This window comes from Globicephala melas, unplaced genomic scaffold (assembly GCF_963455315.2).
Source record: "Globicephala melas unplaced genomic scaffold, mGloMel1.2 SCAFFOLD_309, whole genome shotgun sequence".
NCBI classification, from domain to species: domain Eukaryota; kingdom Metazoa; phylum Chordata; class Mammalia; order Artiodactyla; family Delphinidae; genus Globicephala; species Globicephala melas.
In genome coordinates, this window is record NW_027207479.1 from 271458 (window position 1) to 292956 (window position 21499).

General features: G+C 71.2%; 14 non-coding genes across 14 annotated transcripts; all 14 read right to left on the bottom strand.

Moving 5' to 3' along the window:
• Positions 1 to 91: 91 nt before the first annotated feature.
• On the bottom strand, positions 92 to 210 carry LOC132594805 (5S ribosomal RNA). Its single transcript, XR_009560974.1, has one exon. It is a non-coding gene; the product is annotated as a 5S ribosomal RNA (ribosomal RNA).
• Positions 211 to 1142: 932 nt separating this feature from the next.
• LOC132594806 (5S ribosomal RNA) lies at positions 1143 to 1261 on the bottom strand. Its single transcript, XR_009560975.1, has one exon. It is a non-coding gene; the product is annotated as a 5S ribosomal RNA (ribosomal RNA).
• A 2694-nt stretch (positions 1262 to 3955) lies between these two features.
• On the bottom strand, positions 3956 to 4074 carry LOC132594807 (5S ribosomal RNA). Its single transcript, XR_009560976.1, has one exon. It is a non-coding gene; the product is annotated as a 5S ribosomal RNA (ribosomal RNA).
• Positions 4075 to 5005: 931 nt separating this feature from the next.
• On the bottom strand, positions 5006 to 5122 carry LOC132594869 (5S ribosomal RNA). The gene has a single exon (XR_009561038.1). It is a non-coding gene; the product is annotated as a 5S ribosomal RNA (ribosomal RNA).
• A 929-nt stretch (positions 5123 to 6051) lies between these two features.
• LOC132594808 (5S ribosomal RNA) lies at positions 6052 to 6170 on the bottom strand. The gene has a single exon (XR_009560977.1). It is a non-coding gene; the product is annotated as a 5S ribosomal RNA (ribosomal RNA).
• A 938-nt stretch (positions 6171 to 7108) lies between these two features.
• Positions 7109 to 7227, bottom strand: LOC132594809 (5S ribosomal RNA). The gene has a single exon (XR_009560978.1). It is a non-coding gene; the product is annotated as a 5S ribosomal RNA (ribosomal RNA).
• Positions 7228 to 9925: 2698 nt separating this feature from the next.
• Positions 9926 to 10044, bottom strand: LOC132594810 (5S ribosomal RNA). The gene has a single exon (XR_009560979.1). It is a non-coding gene; the product is annotated as a 5S ribosomal RNA (ribosomal RNA).
• Positions 10045 to 10976: 932 nt separating this feature from the next.
• Positions 10977 to 11095, bottom strand: LOC132594811 (5S ribosomal RNA). The gene has a single exon (XR_009560980.1). It is a non-coding gene; the product is annotated as a 5S ribosomal RNA (ribosomal RNA).
• A 2696-nt stretch (positions 11096 to 13791) lies between these two features.
• LOC132594812 (5S ribosomal RNA) lies at positions 13792 to 13910 on the bottom strand. The gene has a single exon (XR_009560981.1). It is a non-coding gene; the product is annotated as a 5S ribosomal RNA (ribosomal RNA).
• Positions 13911 to 14842: 932 nt separating this feature from the next.
• On the bottom strand, positions 14843 to 14961 carry LOC132594813 (5S ribosomal RNA). The gene has a single exon (XR_009560982.1). It is a non-coding gene; the product is annotated as a 5S ribosomal RNA (ribosomal RNA).
• A 932-nt stretch (positions 14962 to 15893) lies between these two features.
• On the bottom strand, positions 15894 to 16012 carry LOC132594814 (5S ribosomal RNA). Its single transcript, XR_009560983.1, has one exon. It is a non-coding gene; the product is annotated as a 5S ribosomal RNA (ribosomal RNA).
• A 932-nt stretch (positions 16013 to 16944) lies between these two features.
• Positions 16945 to 17063, bottom strand: LOC132594816 (5S ribosomal RNA). Its single transcript, XR_009560985.1, has one exon. It is a non-coding gene; the product is annotated as a 5S ribosomal RNA (ribosomal RNA).
• A 2696-nt stretch (positions 17064 to 19759) lies between these two features.
• Positions 19760 to 19878, bottom strand: LOC132594817 (5S ribosomal RNA). Its single transcript, XR_009560986.1, has one exon. It is a non-coding gene; the product is annotated as a 5S ribosomal RNA (ribosomal RNA).
• A 932-nt stretch (positions 19879 to 20810) lies between these two features.
• LOC132594818 (5S ribosomal RNA) lies at positions 20811 to 20929 on the bottom strand. The gene has a single exon (XR_009560987.1). It is a non-coding gene; the product is annotated as a 5S ribosomal RNA (ribosomal RNA).
• Positions 20930 to 21499: the final 570 nt, after the last annotated feature.

Consider the following 21499-nt stretch of genomic DNA (forward strand, 5'->3'; position numbering starts at 1 on the left):
GTGGGGCCTGCAGCGGGGCCCGGCGGGGGCGGAGCCGGCGGCCCCCGCCGCGGGCGAGTAAAGGAGAAGGCGGGCGGAGCGGGAGGCAAAAAGCCTACAGCACCCGGTATTCCCAGGCGGTCTCCCATCCAAGTACTAACCAGGCCCGACCCTGCTTAGCTTCCGAGATCAGACGAGATCGGGCGCGTTCAGGGTGGTATGGCCGTAGACGGGGGCGGGGGGCCGCGGGCGGCCTCTTGAGGCCCAGTTTCGCTGGCGCTGGCGCCTTAACGCCAGCCTGGCGGCCGGCCCGCCCCGGCAGGGCCCCCTCGCCCGCCCAGGCAGGGGCAACGGAGGTCTCGGGTATCGGGCGGCGGCGGAGGGTTTGGCGACCACCTCCCAGCCCAGGGCGGCCGTGACCCAGCAAACCCTTCGGCGCTTGGCGCCCCGCCCAAGATCCCGCACGTCGCTCACAGGGACGTGGCCCCGGAGGCTTCAGGGCCCGGGGCCCGCGGTCCCTTGGGCATCGGCCCTGCCCGCCCACGCGGCCCTAGGCGCAGCCCGGCCGCAGCCCGGGCCGGCCCTCCTGCCCGACAGCAGCTGGCCCGAAGCCACCGGGAGCCACCATTGAGTCGCCACGGCCCCTCAGCCCCGGCAAGGCCACCCTTGCCCCCACACCCCCCGCCGAGCTCAGGACCCCGCCCCTGGTGGCCGGCAGGCCCGGGGAAGCGGCCCCTGCCCTCGATCCCGCTCCCGCACCCGGCCGCGGTGACACGCCAGAGGGGCGGGGTGGGGGGGGGCTTTTGTCGGAGGGAGCTGTGGAGGGACACACCGGCACACAGGTGGCGGCGCCGGGGTTGGGCGCCGGTGGGGGCGGCCAGGTGCAGGTCGAGGGGCTCGCGGGCCGAAAGGACGGCAACTGGGCCCGCGGCGGAGTCTGGGTCCGGGCCAGCCACCCCGGGAGCGTCTGGGGTGCGGCTGCCTTCCAGGGCCGCCTTCTGGCCGCCTGGCCGGCCGGGCCGGCGGGGAGCGACCCCGCCGGCGCGCGCCGTGGTGGGAGGGGCCTGAGGAGGTGGGGCCTGCAGCGGGGCCCGGCGGGGGCGGAGCCGGCGGCCCCCGCCGCGGGCGAGTAAAGGAGAAGGCGGGCGGAGCGGGAGGCAAAAAGCCTACAGCACCCGGTATTCCCAGGCGGTCTCCCATCCAAGTACTAACCAGGCCCGACCCTGCTTAGCTTCCGAGATCAGACGAGATCGGGCGCGTTCAGGGTGGTATGGCCGTAGACGGGGGCGGGGGGCCGCGGGCGGCCTCTTGAGGCCCAGTTTCGCTGGCGCTGGCGCCTTAACGCCAGCCTGGCGGCCGGCCCGCCCCGGCAGGGCCCCCTCGCCCGCCCAGGCAGGGGCAACGGAGGTCTCGGGTATCGGGCGGCGGCGGAGGGTTTGGCGACCACCTCCCAGCCCAGGGCGGCCGTGACCCAGCAAACCCTTCGGCGCTTGGCGCCCCGCCCAAGATCCCGCACGTCGCTCACAGGGACGTGGCCCCGGAGGCTTCAGGGCCCGGGGCCCGCGGTCCCTTGGGCATCGGCCCTGCCCGCCCACGCGGCCCTAGGCGCAGCCCGGCCGCAGCCCGGGCCGGCCCTCCTGCCCGACAGCAGCTGGCCCGAAGCCACCGGGAGCCACCATTGAGTCGCCACGGCCCCTCAGCCCCGGCAAGGCCACCCTTGCCCCCACACCCCCCGCCGAGCTCAGGACCCCGCCCCTGGTGGCCGGCAGGCCCGGGGAAGCGGCCCCTGCCCTCGATCCCGCTCCCGCACCCGGCCGCGGTGACACGCCAGAGGGGCGGGGTGGGGGGGGGCTTTTGACGGAGGGAGCTGTGGAGGGACATACCGGCACACAGGTGGCGGCGCCGGGGCTGGGCGCCGGTGGGGGCGGCCAGGTGCAGGTCGAGGGGCTCGCGGGCCGAAAGGACGGCAACTGGGCCCATGGCGGAGTCTGGGTCTGGAGGGCTCTGAGCCTCCATCCGCTCTGTTGCCTCGGGTCTACCGGCCCGACGCCTGGTAGCGCGACACCCCACCGGCCCACAGACGTAGCCTCCCCAGCTGTGCTCACAGCGAGTCCAACCGCAGCCTGCATCCCTCCACGGGACACTTGGATTACTCCCGCGATCCCCACGAGGTGCGGCACCCGGCGGCCGAATGGGCTGAGATCCTGCCCTTGCGGCGCCCTGTGGCCACCTCCGCCTCCCTCACGGTACTGGCCGAGGCCTTGGACCAGCGGGCCCCGGCTCCCAGCTCAGCGCTGCTCCTCCGCCCCTCTCACCTCCTGCCCGACGTCCAGGCTACCGAGCACCCTCCACCCCCGCCCACCTTCATGCCACTCAGCCGGAACCCGGGAGGCAATGCCAACTACCAGGTGTATGACAGTCTGGTGCTGAAGCGGCAACCGCAGGAGGGCCAAGCGCGGGCCAACTCGCTGCTACCTTCCACCTCGGCCTCCAGGCCCTCTCTGCACGGGAGCCAGACTGGGAAAGTGAACTTACCAGCAGCAAATGGGGGCAGGGGCAGGGGGCGGCAGGGCATGGAGAGAGGAATAAAGAGCGCCAGAGTCCAGGAAACATTGGTGGTCTGTGGCTTGGAAGCGCCACTCCTTCTGCCAGCCTGGGTCCCTGCGCTTGGCTTCCTGCAATAAGAAGCCAGTGTCCCCTTCTTGGCCTGAGGGTCCCTTTGGTTTAGTGGCCACAGTTCTGCCAGCAGGCCCCTCCTGGTCCTATACCATGCACTAAGTACATCTGCAGCTGCAGACTCCAAACCCCTGGTCTCTGGGCACCTCCTCTGTGTCTCAGCTGTCCCTGTCCACAGAGAGCCTCATACAAGAAGTTGCTTCCAAACTGGGAGGTTCCACATCTGGGCAGGTCCAGCTCCAGGCCCAGTGAAGGGCATGAAGAAGGCTGAGGCTCTGGACTCCAGCCAGGCCTTCAGCAGGCCTCTGAGGCCAAGGTCTTCCTAGTCTCAAGAGGGGCCAAGAGACGCAATGTGTCATTTGAACAAGTGAGTCAGCGGGCGGTGAGCGAATGAATGACCGCTCGAGGGGATGTATGCCGGCCACCGGGCCCTGTTTGACTGTCCAGGCTCAGCTTACCTGACCCTGGTTACCAGGGAATGCCACTCTGGGCCCTCCTTTTCATCCCCCTCCCTCACTGTGACCTCACCACCTGCCCCATTATGACCCAGTCTGGCTCCCAGTTAAAACTGGAGGGCAGAGGGCCCAGGCAGTCCTGGGACCAACGGCCATGGGTGAGCGAAACTACTACCGAGCCGAGCCGTTCACTGGCCCCATCCCCAGGAAATGCCAGGAGCAAGGATACTCAATTCTTCTGATCCCGGTCAGCTTCATCTTGCTCAACGTGGGGATCAACATGGTGACTATGGTCAGGGCAGGATCTGTGCAGCGCGGTTGGGGGAGCCCTGGGGTCTTGAAGGGGCTGAGGTGGGAGGGCTGCTGGGGTGTGACCGGGACAAGGGTTGGATTTCAGGGCTCACCCTGCTCCCGGCCTCCCCCCTCCCCTTCTTGCCTCAACTCTGGAGGCATCTGAAGAGATTCTTGCGGGCACTTTTCAATCGTATTTTCCACAAAGGTGAGTGGGCGCCGGCGTGGGTTCAGGGGATGTGGGCCTGTCCCCTTTCTTCTATCCCTGCCTTGATTCTCAGCCCCTCAGGAACCCAGGCCCTGACCCATCTCGCCTTTCCCCACAGACAAGCAAGCCAGCTGTGTAGGCACCCATCGCATGTGCATGCGCTGCTCCGTGGATCCCAAGAACCTGTGCTCAAGAGTTTCTTCCCACTTCTGCCATCGCCCAAGCTTCCTGCTCGGGCAGGTAAACCACCTTGACTACTGCCTGCAGCGGGGCTCGGCGGGGCGGAGCCGGCGGCCCCCCCGCCGCGGGCGAGTAAAGGAGAAGGCGGGCGGAGCGGGAGGCAAAAAGCCTACAGCACCCGGTATTCCCAGGCGGTCTCCCATCCAAGTACTAACCAGGCCCGACCCTGCTTAGCTTCCGAGATCAGACGAGATCGGGCGCGTTCAGGGTGGTATGGCCGTAGACGGGGGCGGGGGGCCGCGGGCGGCCTCTTGAGGCCCAGTTTCGCTGGCGCTGGCGCCTTAACGCCAGCCTGGCGGCCGGCCCGCCCCGGCAGGGCCCCCTCGCCCGCCCAGGCAGGGGCAACGGAGGTCTCGGGTATCGGGCGGCGGCGGAGGGTTTGGCGACCACCTCCCAGCCCAGGGCGGCCGTGACCCAGCAAACCCTTCGGCGCTTGGCGCCCCGCCCAAGATCCCGCACGTCGCTCACAGGGACGTGGCCCCGGAGGCTTCAGGGCCCGGGGCCCGCGGTCCCTTGGGCATCGGCCCTGCCCGCCCACGCGGCCCTAGGCGCAGCCCGGCCGCAGCCCGGGCCGGCCCTCCTGCCCGACAGCAGCTGGCCCGAAGCCACCGGGAGCCACCATTGAGTCGCCACGGCCCCTCAGCCCCGGCAAGGCCACCCTTGCCCCCACACCCCCCGCCGAGCTCAGGACCCCGCCCCTGGTGGCCGGCAGGCCCGGGGAAGCGGCCCCTGCCCTCGATCCCGCTCCCGCACCCGGCCGCGGTGACACGCCAGAGGGGCGGGGTGGGGGGGGGCTTTTGTCGGAGGGAGCTGTGGAGGGACACACCGGCACACAGGTGGCGGCGCCGGGGCTGGGCGCCGGTGGGGGCGGCCAGGTGCAGGTCGAGGGGCTCGCGGGCCGAAAGGACGGCAACTGGGCCCGCGGCGGAGTCTGGGTCCGGGCCAGCCACCCCGGGAGCGTCTGGGGTGCGCCTGCCTTCCAGGGCCGCCTTCTGGCCGCCTGGCCGGCCGGGCCGGCGGGGAGCGACCCCGCCGGCGCGCGCCGTGGTGGGAGGGGCCTGAGGAGGTGGGGCCTGCAGCGGGGCCCGGCGGGGCGGAGCCGGCGGCCCCCGCCGCGGGCGAGTAAAGGAGAAGGCGGGCGGAGCGGGAGGCAAAAAGCCTACAGCACCCGGTATTCCAGGCGGTCTCCCATCCAAGTACTAACCAGGCCCGACCCTGCTTAGCTTCCGAGATCAGACGAGATCGGGCGCGTTCAGGTGGTATGGCCGTAGACGGGGGCGGGGGGCCGCGGGCGGCCTCTTGAGGCCCAGTTTCGCTGGCGCTGGCGCCTTAACGCCAGCCTGGCGGCCGGCCCGCCCCGGCAGGGCCCCCTCGCCCGCCCAGGCAGGGGCAACGGAGGTCTCGGGTATCGGGCGGCGGCGGAGGGTTTGGCGACCACCTCCCAGCCCAGGGCGGCCGTGACCCAGCAAACCCTTCGGCGCTTGGCGCCCCGCCCAAGATCCCGCACGTCGCTCACAGGGACGTGGCCCCGGAGGCTTCAGGGCCCGGGGCCCGCGGTCCCTTGGGCATCGGCCCTGCCCGCCCACGCGGCCCTAGGCGCAGCCCGGCCGCAGCCCGGGCCGGCCCTCCTGCCCGACAGCAGCTGGCCCGAAGCCACCGGGAGCCACCATTGAGTCGCCACGGCCCCTCAGCCCCGGCAAGGCCACCCTTGCCCCCACACCCCCGCCGAGCTCAGGACCCCGCCCCTGGTGGCCGGCAGGCCCGGGAAGCGGCCCCTGCCCTCGATCCCGCTCCCGCACCCGGCCGCGGTGACACGCCAGAGGGGCGGGGTGGGGGGGGGCTTTTGTCAGAGGGAGCTGTGGAGGGACACACCGGCACACAGGTGGCGGCGCCGGGGCTGGGCGCCGGTGGGGGCGGCCAGGTGCAGGTCGAGGGGCTCGCGGGCCGAAAGGACGGCAACTGGGCCCGCGGCGGAGTCTGGGTCCGGGCCAGCCACCCCGGGAGCGTCTGGGGTGCGCCTGCCTTCCAGGGCCGCCTTCTGGCCGCCTGGCCGGCCGGGCCGGCGGGGAGCGACCCCGCCGGCGCGCGCCGTGGTGGGAGGGGCCTGAGGAGGTGGGGCCTGCAGCGGGGCCCGGCGGGGGCGGAGCCGGCGGCCCCCGCCGCGGGCGAGTAAAGGAGAAGGCGGGCGGAGCGGGAGGCAAAAGCCTACAGCACCCGGTATTCCCAGGCGGTCTCCCATCCAAGTACTAACCAGGCCCGACCCTGCTTAGCTTCCGAGATCAGACGAGATCGGGCGCGTTCAGGGTGGTATGGCCGTAGACGGGGGCGGGGGGCCGCGGGCGGCCTCTTGAGGCCCAGTTTCGCTGGCGCTGGCGCCTTAACGCCAGCCTGGCGGCCGGCCCGCCCCGGCAGGGCCCCCTCGCCCGCCCAGGCAGGGGCAACGGAGGTCTCGGGTATCGGGCGGCGGCGGAGGGTTTGGCGACCACCTCCCAGCCCAGGGCGGCCGTGACCCAGCAAACCCTTCGGCGCTTGGCGCCCCGCCCAAGATCCCGCACGTCGCTCACAGGGACGTGGCCCCCGGAGGCTTCAGGGCCCGGGGCCCGCGGTCCCTTGGGCATCGGCCCTGCCCGCCCACGCGGCCCTAGGCGCAGCCCGGCCGCAGCCCGGGCCGGCCCTCCTGCCCGACAGCAGCTGGCCCGAAGCCACCGGGAGCCACCATTGAGTCGCCACGGCCCCTCAGCCCCGGCAAGGCCACCCTTGCCCCACACCCCCCGCCGAGCTCAGGACCCCGCCCCTGGTGGCCGGCAGGCCCGGGGAAGCGGGCCCAGGCTGTCTCGCTCGATCCCGCTCCCGCACCCGGCCGCGGTGACACGCCAGAGGGGCGGGGTGGGGGGGGGCTTTTGTCGGAGGGAGCTGTGGAGGGACACACCGGCACACAGGTGGCGGCGCCGGGGTTGGGGCGCCGGTGGGGGCGGCCAGGTGCAGGTCGAGGGGCTCGCGGGCCGAAAGGACGGCAACTGGGCCCGCGGCGGAGTCTGGGTCCGGGCCAGCCACCCCGGGAGCGTCTGGGGTGCGGCTGCCTTCCAGGGCCGCCTTCTGGCCGCCTGGCCGCCGGGCCGGCGGGGAGCGACCCCCGCCGGCGCGCGCCGTGGTGGGAGGGGCCTGAGAGGTGGGGCCTGCAGCGGGGCCCGGCGGGGGCGGAGCGGCGGCCCCCGCCGCGGGCGAGTAAAGGAGAAGGCGGGCGGAGCGGGAGGCAAAAAGCCTACAGCACCCGGTATTCCCAGGCGGTCTCCCATCCAAGTACTAACCAGGCCCGACCCTGCTTAGCTTCCGAGATCAGACGAGATCGGGCGCGTTCAGGGTGGTATGGCCGTAGACGGGGGCGGGGGGCCGCGGGCGGCCTCTTGAGGCCCAGTTTCGCTGGCGCTGGCGCCTTAACGCCAGCCTGGCGGCCGGCCCGCCCCGGCAGGGCCCCCTCGCCCGCCCAGGCAGGGGCAACGGAGGTCTCGGGTATCGGGCGGCGGCGGAGGGTTTGGCGACCACCTCCAGCCCAGGGCGGCCGTGACCCAGCAAACCCTTCGGCGCTTGGCGCCCCGCCCAAGATCCCGCACGTCGCTCACAGGGACGTGGCCCCGGAGGCTTCAGGGCCCGGGGCCCGCGGTCCCTTGGGCATCGGCCCTGCCCGCCCACGCGGCCCTAGGCGCAGCCCGGCCGCAGCCCGGGCCGGCCCTCCTGCCCGACAGCAGCTGGCCCGAAGCCACCGGGAGCCACCATTGAGTCGCCACGGCCCCTCAGCCCCGGCAAGGCCACCCTTGCCCCCACACCCCCCGCCGAGCTCAGGACCCCGCCCCTGGTGGCCGGCAGGCCCGGGGAAGCGGCCCCTGCCCTCGATCCCGCTCCCGCACCCCGGCCGCGGTGACACGCCAGAGGGGCGGGGTGGGGGGGGGCTTTTGACGGAGGGAGCTGTGGAGGACATACCGGCACACAGGTGGCGGCGCCGGGGCTGGGCGCCGGTGGGGGCGGCCAGGTGCAGGTCGAGGGGCTCGCGGGCCGAAAGGACGGCAACTGGGCCCATGGCGGAGTCTGGGTCTGGAGGGCTCTGAGCCTCCATCCGCTCTGTTGCCTCGGGTCTACCGGCCCGACGCCTGGTAGCGCGACACCCACCGGCCCACAGACGTAGCCTCCCAGCTGTGCTCACAGCGAGTCCAACCGCAGCCTGCATCCCTCCACGGGACACTTGGATTACTCCCGCGATCCCCACGAGGTGCGGCACCCGGCGGCCGAATGGGCTGAGATCCTGCCCTTGCGGCGCCCTGTGGCCACCTCCGCCTCCCTCACGGTACTGGCCGAGGCCTTGGACCAGCGGGCCCCGGCTCCCAGCTCAGCGCTGCTCCTCCGCCCCTCTCACCTCCTGCCCGACGTCCAGGCTACCGAGCACCCTCCACCCCCGCCCACCTTCATGCCACTCAGCCGGAACCGGGAGGCAATGCCAACTACCAGGTGTATGACAGTCTGGTGCTGAAGCGGCAAACCGCAGGAGGGCCAAGCGCGGGCCAACTCGCTGCTACCTTCCACCTCGGCCTCCAGGCCCTCTCTGCACGGGAGCCAGACTGGGAAAGTGAACTTACCAGCAGCAAATGGGGGCAGGGGCAGGGGGCGGCAGGGCATGGAGAGAGGAATAAGAGCGCCAGAGTCCAGGAAACATTGGTGGTCTGTGGCTTGGAAGCGCCACTCCTTCTGCCAGCCTGGGTCCCTGCGCTTGGCTTCCTGCAATAAGAAGCCAGTGTCCCCTTCTTGGCCTGAGGGTCCCTTTGGTTTAGTGGCCACAGTTCTGCCAGCAGGCCCCTCCTGGTCCTATACCATGCACTAAGTACATCTGCAGCTGCAGACTCCAAACCCCTGGTCTCTGGGCACCTCCTCTGTGTCTCAGCTGTCCCTGTCCACAGAGAGCCTCATACAAGAAGTTGCTTCCAAACTGGGAGGTTCCACATCTGGGCAGGTCCAGCTCCAGGCCCAGTGAAGGGCATGAAGAAGGCTGAGGCTCTGGACTCCAGCCAGGCCTTCAGCAGGCCTCTGAGGCCAAGGTCTTCGTCTTCCTAGTCTCAAGAGGGGCCAAGAGACGCAATGTGTCATTTGAACAAGTGAGTCAGCGGGCGGTGAGCGAATGAATGACCGCTCGAGGGGATGTATGCCGGCCACCGGGCCCTGTTTGACTGTCCAGGCTCAGCTTACCTGACCCTGGTTACCAGGGAATGCCACTCTGGGCCCTCCTTTTCATCCCCCTCCCTCACTGTGACCTCACCACCTGCCCCATTATGACCCAGTCTGGCTCCCAGTTAAAACTGGAGGGCAGAGGGCCCAGGCAGTCCTGGGACCAACGGCCATGGGTGAGCGAAACTACTACCGAGCCGAGCCGTTCACTGGCCCCATCCCCAGGAAATGCCAGGAGCAAGGATACTCAATTCTTCTGATCCCGGTCAGCTTCATCTTGCTCAACGTGGGGATCAACATGGTGACTATGGTCAGGGCAGGATCTGTGCAGCGCGGTTGGGGGAGCCCTGGGGTCTTGAAGGGGCTGAGGTGGGAGGGCTGCTGGGGTGTGACCGGGACAAGGGTTGGATTTCAGGGCTCACCCTGCTCCCGGCCTCCCCCCTCCCCTTCTTGCCTCAACTCTGGAGGCATCTGAAGAGATTCTTGCGGGCACTTTTCAATCGTATTTTCCACAAAGGTGAGTGGGCGCCGGCGTGGGTTCAGGGGATGTGGGCCTGTCCCCTTTCTTCTATCCCTGCCTTGATTCTCAGCCCCTCAGGAACCCAGGCCCTGACCCATCTCGCCTTTCCCCACAGACAAGCAAGCCAGCTGTGTAGGCACCCATCGCATGTGCATGCGCTGCTCCGTGGATCCCAAGAACCTGTGCTCAAGAGTTTCTTCCCACTTCTGCCATCGCCCAAGCTTCCTGCTCGGGCAGGTAAACCCACCTTGACTACTGCCTGCAGCGGGGCTCGGCGGGGGCGGAGCCGGCGGCCCCCCCGCCGCGGGCGAGTAAAGGAGAAGGCGGGCGGAGCGGGAGGCAAAAAGCCTACAGCACCCGGTATTCCCAGGCGGTCTCCCATCCAAGTACTAACCAGGCCCGACCCTGCTTAGCTTCCGAGATCAGACGAGATCGGGCGCGTTCAGGGTGGTATGGCCGTAGACGGGGGCGGGGGGCCGCGGGCGGCCTCTTGAGGCCCAGTTTCGCTGGCGCTGGCGCCTTAACGCCAGCCTGGCGGCCGGCCCGCCCCGGCAGGGCCCCCTCGCCCGCCCAGGCAGGGGCAACGGAGGTCTCGGGTATCGGGCGGCGGCGGAGGGTTTGGCGACCACCTCCCAGCCCAGGGCGGCCGTGACCCAGCAAACCCTTCGGCGCTTGGCGCCCCGCCCAAGATCCCGCACGTCGCTCACAGGGACGTGGCCCCGGAGGCTTCAGGGCCCGGGGCCCGTGGTCCCTTGGGCATTGGCCCTGCCCGCCCACGCGGCCCTAGGCGCAGCCCGGCCGCAGCCCGGGCCGGCCCTCCTGCCCGACAGCAGCTGGCCCGAAGCCACCGGGAGCCACCAATGAGTCGCCACGGCCCCTCAGCCCCGGCAAGGCCACCCTTGCCCCCACACCCCCCGCCGAGCTCAGGACCCCGCCCCTGGTGGCCGGCAGGCCCGGGGAAGCGGCCCCTGCCCTCGATCCCGCTCCCGCACCCGGCCGCGGTGACACGCCAGAGGGGCGGGGTGGGGGGGGGCTTTTGTCGGAGGGAGCTGTGGAGGGACACACCGGCACACAGGTGGCGGCGCCGGGGCTGGGCGCCGGTGGGGGCGGCCAGGTGCAGGTCGAGGGGCTCGCGGGCCGAAAGGACGGCAACTGGGCCCGCGGCGGAGTCTGGGTCCGGGCCAGCCACCCCGGGAGCGTCTGGGGTGCGCCTGCCTTCCAGGGCCGCCTTCTGGCCGCCTGGCCGGCCAGGCCGGCGGGGAGCGACCCCGCCGGCGCGCGCCGTGGTGGGAGGGGCCTGAGGAGGTGGGGCCTGCAGCGGGGCCCGGCGGGGGCGGAGCCGGCGGCCCCCGCCGCGGGCGAGTAAAGGAGAAGGCGGGCGGAGCGGGAGGCAAAAAGCCTACAGCACCCGGTATTCCCAGGCGGTCTCCCATCCAAGTACTAACCAGGCCCGACCCTGCTTAGCTTCCGAGATCAGACGAGATCGGGCGCGTTCAGGGTGGTATGGCCGTAGACGGGGGCGGGGGGCCGCGGGCGGCCTCTTGAGGCCCAGTTTCGCTGGCGCTGGCGCCTTAACGCCAGCCTGGCGGCCGGCCCGCCCCGGCAGGGCCCCCTCGCCCGCCCAGGCAGGGGCAACGGAGGTCTCGGGTATCGGGCGGCGGCGGAGGGTTTGGCGACCACCTCCCAGCCCAGGGCGGCCGTGACCCAGCAAACCCTTCGGCGCTTGGCGCCCCGCCCAAGATCCCGCACGTCGCTCACAGGGACGTGGCCCCGGAGGCTTCAGGGCCCGGGGCCCGCGGTCCCTTGGGCATCGGCCCTGCCCGCCCACGCGGCCCTAGGCGCAGCCCGGCCGCAGCCCGGGCCGGCCCTCCTGCCCGACAGCAGCTGGCCCGAAGCCACCGGGAGCCACCATTGAGTCGCCACGGCCCCTCAGCCCCGGCAAGGCCACCCTTGCCCCCACACCCCCCGCCGAGCTCAGGACCCCGCCCCTGGTGGCCGGCAGGCCCGGGGAAGCGGCCCCTGCCCTCGATCCCGCTCCCGCACCCGGCCGCGGTGACACGCCAGAGGGGCGGGGTGGGGGGGGGCTTTTGTCAGAGGGAGCTGTGGAGGGACACACCGGCACACAGGTGGCGGCGCCGGGGCTGGGCGCCGGTGGGGGCGGCCAGGTGCAGGTCGAGGGGCTCGCGGGCCGAAAGGACGGCAACTGGGCCCGCGGCGGAGTCTGGGTCTGGAGGGCTCTGAGCCTCCATCCGCTCTGGTGCCTCGGGTCTACCGGCCCGACGCCTGGTAGCGCGACACCCCACCGGCCCACAGACGTAGCCTCCCCAGCTGTGCTCACAGCGAGTCCAACCGCAGCCTGCATCCCTCCACGGGACACTTGGATTACTCCCGCGATCCCCACGAGGTGCGGCACCCGGCGGCCGAATGGGCTGAGATCCTGCCCTTGCGGCGCCCTGTGGCCACCTCCGCCTCCCTCACGGTACTGGCCGAGGCCTTGGACCAGCGGGCCCCGGCTCCCAGCTCAGCGCTGCTCCTCCGCCCCTCTCACCTCCTGCCCGACGTCCAGGCTACCGAGCACCCTCCACCCCCGCCCACCTTCATGCCACTCAGCCGGAACCCGGGAGGCAATGCCAACTACCAGGTGTATGACAGTCTGGTGCTGAAGCGGCAACCGCAGGAGGGCCAAGCGCGGGCCAACTCGCTGCTACCTTCCACCTCGGCCTCCAGGCCCTCTCTGCACGGGAGCCAGACTGGGAAAGTGAACTTACCAGCAGCAAATGGGGGCAGGGGCAGGGGGCGGCAGGGCATGGAGAGAGGAATAAAGAGCGCCAGAGTCCAGGAAACATTGGTGGTCTGTGGCTTGGAAGCGCCACTCCTTCTGCCAGCCTGGGTCCCTGCGCTTGGCTTCCTGCAATAAGAAGCCAGTGTCCCCTTCTTGGCCTGAGGGTCCCTTTGGTTTAGTGGCCACAGTTCTGCCAGCAGGCCCCTCCTGGTCCTATACCATGCACTAAGTACATCTGCAGCTGCAGACTCCAAACCCCTGGTCTCTGGGCACCTCCTCTGTGTCTCAGCTGTCCCTGTCCACAGAGAGCCTCATACAAGAAGTTGCTTCCAAACTGGGAGGTTCCACATCTGGGCAGGTCCAGCTCCAGGCCCAGTGAAGGGCATGAAGAAGGCTGAGGCTCTGGACTCCAGCCAGGCCTTCAGCAGGCCTCTGAGGCCAAGGTCTTCCTAGTCTCAAGAGGGGCCAAGAGACGCAATGTGTCATTTGAACAAGTGAGTCAGCGGGCGGTGAGCGAATGAATGACCGCTCGAGGGGATGTATGCCGGCCACCGGGCCCTGTTTGACTGTCCAGGCTCAGCTTACCTGACCCTGGTTACCAGGGAATGCCACTCTGGGCCCTCCTTTTCATCCCCCTCCCTCACTGTGACCTCACCACCTGCCCCATTATGACCCAGTCTGGCTCCCAGTTAAAACTGGAGGGCAGAGGGCCCAGGCAGTCCTGGGACCAACGGCCATGGGTGAGCGAAACTACTACCGAGCCGAGCCGTTCACTGGCCCCATCCCCAGGAAATGCCAGGAGCAAGGATACTCAATTCTTCTGATCCCGGTCAGCTTCATCTTGCTCAACGTGGGGATCAACATGGTGACTATGGTCAGGGCAGGATCTGTGCAGCGCGGTTGGGGGAGCCCTGGGGTCTTGAAGGGGCTGAGGTGGGAGGGCTGCTGGGGTGTGACCGGGACAAGGGTTGGATTTCAGGGCTCACCCTGCTCCCGGCCTCCCCCCTCCCCTTCTTGCCTCAACTCTGGAGGCATCTGAAGAGATTCTTGCGGGCACTTTTCAATCGTATTTTCCACAAAGGTGAGTGGGCGCCGGCGTGGGTTCAGGGGATGTGGGCCTGTCCCCTTTCTTCTATCCCTGCCTTGATTCTCAGCCCCTCAGGAACCCAGGCCCTGACCCATCTCGCCTTTCCCCACAGACAAGCAAGCCAGCTGTGTAGGCACCCATCGCATGTGCATGCGCTGCTCCGTGGATCCCAAGAACCTGTGCTCAAGAGTTTCTTCCCACTTCTGCCATCGCCCAAGCTTCCTGCTCGGGCAGGTAAACCCACCTTGACTACTGCCTGCAGCGGGGCTCGGCGGGGGCGGAGCCGGCGGCCCCCCCGCCGCGGGCGAGTAAAGGAGAAGGCGGGCGGAGCGGGAGGCAAAAAGCCTACAGCACCCGGTATTCCCAGGCGGTCTCCCATCCAAGTACTAACCAGGCCCGACCCTGCTTAGCTTCCGAGATCAGACGAGATCGGGCGCGTTCAGGGTGGTATGGCCGTAGACGGGGGCGGGGGGCCGCGGGCGGCCTCTTGAGGCCCAGTTTCGCTGGCGCTGGCGCCTTAACGCCAGCCTGGCGGCCGGCCCGCCCCGGCAGGGCCCCCTCGCCCGCCCAGGCAGGGGCAACGGAGGTCTCGGGTATCGGGCGGCGGCGGAGGGTTTGGCGACCACCTCCCAGCCCAGGGCGGCCGTGACCCAGCAAACCCTTCGGCGCTTGGCGCCCCGCCCAAGATCCCGCACGTCGCTCACAGGGACGTGGCCCCGGAGGCTTCAGGGCCCGGGGCCCGCGGTCCCTTGGGCATCGGCCCTGCCCGCCCACGCGGCCCTAGGCGCAGCCCGGCCGCAGCCCGGGCCGGCCCTCCTGCCCGACAGCAGCTGGCCCGAAGCCACCGGGAGCCACCATTGAGTCGCCACGGCCCCTCAGCCCCGGCAAGGCCACCCTTGCCCCCACACCCCCCGCCGAGCTCAGGACCCCGCCCCTGGTGGCCGGCAGGCCCGGGGAAGCGGCCCCTGCCCTCGATCCCGCTCCCGCACCCGGCCGCGGTGACACGCCAGAGGGGCGGGGTGGGGGGGGGCTTTTGTCGGAGGGAGCTGTGGAGGGACACACCGGCACACAGGTGGCGGCGCCGGGGCTGGGCGCCGGTGGGGGCGGCCAGGTGCAGGTCGAGGGGCTCGCGGGCCGAAAGGACGGCAACTGGGCCCGCGGCGGAGTCTGGGTCCGGGCCAGCCACCCCGGGAGCGTCTGGGGTGCGCCTGCCTTCCAGGGCCGCCTTCTGGCCGCCTGGCCGGCCGGGCCGGCGGGGAGCGACCCCGCCGGCGCGCGCCGTGGTGGGAGGGGCCTGAGGAGGTGGGGCCTGCAGCGGGGCCCGGCGGGGGCGGAGCCGGCGGCCCCCGCCGCGGGCGAGTAAAGGAGAAGGCGGGCGGAGCGGGAGGCAAAAAGCCTACAGCACCCGGTATTCCCAGGCGGTCTCCCATCCAAGTACTAACCAGGCCCGACCCTGCTTAGCTTCCGAGATCAGACGAGATCGGGCGCGTTCAGGGTGGTATGGCCGTAGACGGGGGCGGGGGGCCGCGGGCGGCCTCTTGAGGCCCAGTTTCGCTGGCGCTGGCGCCTTAACGCCAGCCTGGCGGCCGGCCCGCCCCGGCAGGGCCCCCTCGCCCGCCCAGGCAGGGGCAACGGAGGTCTCGGGTATCGGGCGGCGGCGGAGGGTTTGGCGACCACCTCCCAGCCCAGGGCGGCCGTGACCCAGCAAACCCTTCGGCGCTTGGCGCCCCGCCCAAGATCCCGCACGTCGCTCACAGGGACGTGGCCCCGGAGGCTTCAGGGCCCGGGGCCCGCGGTCCCTTGGGCATCGGCCCTGCCCGCCCACGCGGCCCTAGGCGCAGCCCGGCCGCAGCCCGGGCCGGCCCTCCTGCCCGACAGCAGCTGGCCCGAAGCCACCGGGAGCCACCATTGAGTCGCCACGGCCCCTCAGCCCCGGCAAGGCCACCCTTGCCCCCACACCCCCCGCCGAGCTCAGGACCCCGCCCCTGGTGGCCGGCAGGCCCGGGGAAGCGGCCCCTGCCCTCGATCCCGCTCCCGCACCCGGCCGCGGTGACACGCCAGAGGGGCGGGGTGGGGGGGGGCTTTTGTCAGAGGGAGCTGTGGAGGGACACACCGGCACACAGGTGGCGGCGCCGGGGCTGGGCGCCGGTGGGGGCGGCCAGGTGCAGGTCGAGGGGCTCGCGGGCCGAAAGGACGGCAACTGGGCCCGCGGCGGAGTCTGGGTCCGGGCCAGCCACCCCGGGAGCGTCTGGGGTGCGCCTGCCTTCCAGGGCCGCCTTCTGGCCGCCTGGCCGGCCGGGCCGGCGGGGAGCGACCCCGCCGGCGCGCGCCGTGGTGGGAGGGGCCTGAGGAGGTGGGGCCTGCAGCGGGGCCCGGCGGGGGCGGAGCCGGCGGCCCCCGCCGCGGGCGAGTAAAGGAGAAGGCGGGCGGAGCGGGAGGCAAAAAGCCTACAGCACCCGGTATTCCCAGGCGGTCTCCCATCCAAGTACTAACCAGGCCCGACCCTGCTTAGCTTCCGAGATCAGACGAGATCGGGCGCGTTCAGGGTGGTATGGCCGTAGACGGGGGCGGGGGGCCGCGGGCGGCCTCTTGAGGCCCAGTTTCGCTGGCGCTGGCGCCTTAACGCCAGCCTGGCGGCCGGCCCGCCCCGGCAGGGCCCCCTCGCCCGCCCAGGCAGGGGCAACGGAGGTCTCGGGTATCGGGCGGCGGCGGAGGGTTTGGCGACCACCTCCCAGCCCAGGGCGGCCGTGACCCAGCAAACCCTTCGGCGCTTGGCGCCCCGCCCAAGATCCCGCACGTCGCTCACAGGGACGTGGCCCCGGAGGCTTCAGGGCCCGGGGCCCGCGGTCCCTTGGGCATCGGCCCTGCCCGCCCACGCGGCCCTAGGCGCAGCCCGGCCGCAGCCCGGGCCGGCCCTCCTGCCCGACAGCAGCTGGCCCGAAGCCACCGGGAGCCACCATTGAGTCGCCACGGCCCCTCAGCCCCGGCAAGGCCACCCTTGCCCCCACACCCCCCGCCGAGCTCAGGACCCCGCCCCTGGTGGCCGGCAGGCCCGGGGAAGCGGCCCCTGCCCTCGATCCCGCTCCCGCACCCGGCCGCGGTGACACGCCAGAGGGGCGGGGTGGGGGGGGGCTTTTGTCGGAGGGAGCTGTGGAGGGACACACCGGCACACAGGTGGCGGCGCCGGGGTTGGGCGCCGGTGGGGGCGGCCAGGTGCAGGTCGAGGGGCTCGCGGGCCGAAAGGACGGCAACTGGGCCCGCGGCGGAGTCTGGGTCCGGGCCAGCCACCCCGGGAGCGTCTGGGGTGCGGCTGCCTTCCAGGGCCGCCTTCTGGCCGCCTGGCCGGCCGGGCCGGCGGGGAGCGACCCCGCCGGCGCGCGCCGTGGTGGGAGGGGCCTGAGGAGGTGGGGCCTGCAGCGGGGCCCGGCGGGGGCGGAGCCGGCGGCCCCCGCCGCGGGCGAGTAAAGGAGAAGGCGGGCGGAGCGGGAGGCAAAAAGCCTACAGCACCCGGTATTCCCAGGCGGTCTCCCATCCAAGTACTAACCAGGCCCGACCCTGCTTAGCTTCCGAGATCAGACGAGATCGGGCGCGTTCAGGGTGGTATGGCCGTAGACGGGGGCGGGGGGCCGCGGGCGGCCTCTTGAGGCCCAGTTTCGCTGGCGCTGGCGCCTTAACGCCAGCCTGGCGGCCGGCCCGCCCCGGCAGGGCCCCCTCGCCCGCCCAGGCAGGGGCAACGGAGGTCTCGGGTATCGGGCGGCGGCGGAGGGTTTGGCGACCACCTCCCAGCCCAGGGCGGCCGTGACCCAGCAAACCCTTCGGCGCTTGGCGCCCCGCCCAAGATCCCGCACGTCGCTCACAGGGACGTGGCCCCGGAGGCTTCAGGGCCCGGGGCCCGCGGTCCCTTGGGCATCGGCCCTGCCCGCCCACGCGGCCCTAGGCGCAGCCCGGCCGCAGCCCGGGCCGGCCCTCCTGCCCGACAGCAGCTGGCCCGAAGCCACCGGGAGCCACCATTGAGTCGCCACGGCCCCTCAGCCCCGGCAAGGCCACCCTTGCCCCCACACCCCCCGCCGAGCTCAGGACCCCGCCCCTGGTGGCCGGCAGGCCCGGGGAAGCGGCCCCTGCCCTCGATCCCGCTCCCGCACCCGGCCGCGGTGACACGCCAGAGGGGCGGGGTGGGGGGGGGCTTTTGACGGAGGGAGCTGTGGAGGGACATACCGGCACACAGGTGGCGGCGCCGGGGCTGGGCGCCGGTGGGGGCGGCCAGGTGCAGGTCGAGGGGCTCGCGGGCCGAAAGGACGGCAACTGGGCCCATGGCGGAGTCTGGGTCTGGAGGGCTCTGAGCCTCCATCCGCTCTGTTGCCTCGGGTCTACCGGCCCGACGCCTGGTAGCGCGACACCCCACCGGCCCACAGACGTAGCCTCCCCAGCTGTGCTCACAGCGAGTCCAACCGCAGCCTGCATCCCTCCACGGGACACTTGGATTACTCCCGCGATCCCCACGAGGTGCGGCACCCGGCGGCCGAATGGGCTGAGATCCTGCCCTTGCGGCGCCCTGTGGCCACCTCCGCCTCCCTCACGGTACTGGCCGAGGCCTTGGACCAGCGGGCCCCGGCTCCCAGCTCAGCGCTGCTCCTCCGCCCCTCTCACCTCCTGCCCGACGTCCAGGCTACCGAGCACCCTCCACCCCCGCCCACCTTCATGCCACTCAGCCGGAACCCGGGAGGCAATGCCAACTACCAGGTGTATGACAGTCTGGTGCTGAAGCGGCAACCGCAGGAGGGCCAAGCGCGGGCCAACTCGCTGCTACCTTCCACCTCGGCCTCCAGGCCCTCTCTGCACGGGAGCCAGACTGGGAAAGTGAACTTACCAGCAGCAAATGGGGGCAGGGGCAGGGGGCGGCAGGGCATGGAGAGAGGAATAAAGAGCGCCAGAGTCCAGGAAACATTGGTGGTCTGTGGCTTGGAAGCGCCACTCCTTCTGCCAGCCTGGGTCCCTGCGCTTGGCTTCCTGCAATAAGAAGCCAGTGTCCCCTTCTTGGCCTGAGGGTCCCTTTGGTTTAGTGGCCACAGTTCTGCCAGCAGGCCCCTCCTGGTCCTATACCATGCACTAAGTACATCTGCAGCTGCAGACTCCAAACCCCTGGTCTCTGGGCACCTCCTCTGTGTCTCAGCTGTCCCTGTCCACAGAGAGCCTCATACAAGAAGTTGCTTCCAAACTGGGAGGTTCCACATCTGGGCAGGTCCAGCTCCAGGCCCAGTGAAGGGCATGAAGAAGGCTGAGGCTCTGGACTCCAGCCAGGCCTTCAGCAGGCCTCTGAGGCCAAGGTCTTCCTAGTCTCAAGAGGGGCCAAGAGACGCAATGTGTCATTTGAACAAGTGAGTCAGCGGGCGGTGAGCGAATGAATGACCGCTCGAGGGGATGTATGCCGGCCACCGGGCCCTGTTTGACTGTCCAGGCTCAGCTTACCTGACCCTGGTTACCAGGGAATGCCACTCTGGGCCCTCCTTTTCATCCCCCTCCCTCACTGTGACCTCACCACCTGCCCCATTATGACCCAGTCTGGCTCCCAGTTAAAACTGGAGGGCAGAGGGCCCAGGCAGTCCTGGGACCAACGGCCATGGGTGAGCGAAACTACTACCGAGCCGAGCCGTTCACTGGCCCCATCCCCAGGAAATGCCAGGAGCAAGGATACTCAATTCTTCTGATCCCGGTCAGCTTCATCTTGCTCAACGTGGGGATCAACATGGTGACTATGGTCAGGGCAGGATCTGTGCAGCGCGGTTGGGGGAGCCCTGGGGTCTTGAAGGGGCTGAGGTGGGAGGGCTGCTGGGGTGTGACCGGGACAAGGGTTGGATTTCAGGGCTCACCCTGCTCCCGGCCTCCCCCCTCCCCTTCTTGCCTCAACTCTGGAGGCATCTGAAGAGATTCTTGCGGGCACTTTTCAATCGTATTTTCCACAAAGGTGAGTGGGCGCCGGCGTGGGTTCAGGGGATGTGGGCCTGTCCCCTTTCTTCTATCCCTGCCTTGATTCTCAGCCCCTCAGGAACCCAGGCCCTGACCCATCTCGCCTTTCCCCACAGACAAGCAAGCCAGCTGTGTAGGCACCCATCGCATGTGCATGCGCTGCTCCGTGGATCCCAAGAACCTGTGCTCAAGAGTTTCTTCCCACTTCTGCCATCGCCCAAGCTTCCTGCTCGGGCAGGTAAACCCACCTTGACTACTGCCTGCAGCGGGGCTCGGCGGGGGCGGAGCCGGCGGCCCCCCCGCCGCGGGCGAGTAAAGGAGAAGGCGGGCGGAGCGGGAGGCAAAAAGCCTACAGCACCCGGTATTCCCAGGCGGTCTCCCATCCAAGTACTAACCAGGCCCGACCCTGCTTAGCTTCCGAGATCAGACGAGATCGGGCGCGTTCAGGGTGGTATGGCCGTAGACGGGGGCGGGGGGCCGCGGGCGGCCTCTTGAGGCCCAGTTTCGCTGGCGCTGGCGCCTTAACGCCAGCCTGGCGGCCGGCCCGCCCCGGCAGGGCCCCCTCGCCCGCCCAGGCAGGGGCAACGGAGGTCTCGGGTATCGGGCGGCGGCGGAGGGTTTGGCGACCACCTCCCAGCCCAGGGCGGCCGTGACCCAGCAAACCCTTCGGCGCTTGGCGCCCCGCCCAAGATCCCGCACGTCGCTCACAGGGACGTGGCCCCGGAGGCTTCAGGGCCCGGGGCCCGTGGTCCCTTGGGCATTGGCCCTGCCCGCCCACGCGGCCCTAGGCGCAGCCCGGCCGCAGCCCGGGCCGGCCCTCCTGCCCGACAGCAGCTGGCCCGAAGCCACCGGGAGCCACCAATGAGTCGCCACGGCCCCTCAGCCCCGGCAAGGCCACCCTTGCCCCCACACCCCCCGCCGAGCTCAGGACCCCGCCCCTGGTGGCCGGCAGGCCCGGGGAAGCGGCCCCTGCCCTCGATCCCGCTCCCGCACCCGGCCGCGGTGACACGCCAGAGGGGCGGGGTGGGGGGGGGCTTTTGTCGGAGGGAGCTGTGGAGGGACACACCGGCACACAGGTGGCGGCGCCGGGGCTGGGCGCCGGTGGGGGCGGCCAGGTGCAGGTCGAGGGGCTCGCGGGCCGAAAGGACGGCAACTGGGCCCGCGGCGGAGTCTGGGTCCGGGCCAGCCACCCCGGGAGCGTCTGGGGTGCGCCTGCCTTCCAGGGCCGCCTTCTGGCCGCCTGGCCGGCCAGGCCGGCGGGGAGCGACCCCGCCGGCGCGCGCCGTGGTGGGAGGGGCCTGAGGAGGTGGGGCCTGCAGCGGGGCCCGGCGGGGGCGGAGCCGGCGGCCCCCGCCGCGGGCGAGTAAAGGAGAAGGCGGGCGGAGCGGGAGGCAAAAAGCCTACAGCACCCGGTATTCCCAGGCGGTCTCCCATCCAAGTACTAACCAGGCCCGACCCTGCTTAGCTTCCGAGATCAGACGAGATCGGGCGCGTTCAGGGTGGTATGGCCGTAGACGGGGGCGGGGGGCCGCGGGCGGCCTCTTGAGGCCCAGTTTCGCTGGCGCTGGCGCCTTAACGCCAGCCTGGCGGCCGGCCCGCCCCGGCAGGGCCCCCTCGCCCGCCCAGGCAGGGGCAACGGAGGTCTCGGGTATCGGGCGGCGGCGGAGGGTTTGGCGACCACCTCCCAGCCCAGGGCGGCCGTGACCCAGCAAACCCTTCGGCGCTTGGCGCCCCGCCCAAGATCCCGCACGTCGCTCACAGGGACGTGGCCCCGGAGGCTTCAGGGCCCGGGGCCCGCGGTCCCTTGGGCATCGGCCCTGCCCGCCCACGCGGCCCTAGGCGCAGCCCGGCCGCAGCCCGGGCCGGCCCTCCTGCCCGACAGCAGCTGGCCCGAAGCCACCGGGAGCCACCATTGAGTCGCCACGGCCCCTCAGCCCCGGCAAGGCCACCCTTGCCCCCACACCCCCCGCCGAGCTCAGGACCCCGCCCCTGGTGGCCGGCAGGCCCGGGGAAGCGGCCCCTGCCCTCGATCCCGCTCCCGCACCCGGCCGCGGTGACACGCCAGAGGGGCGGGGTGGGGGGGGGC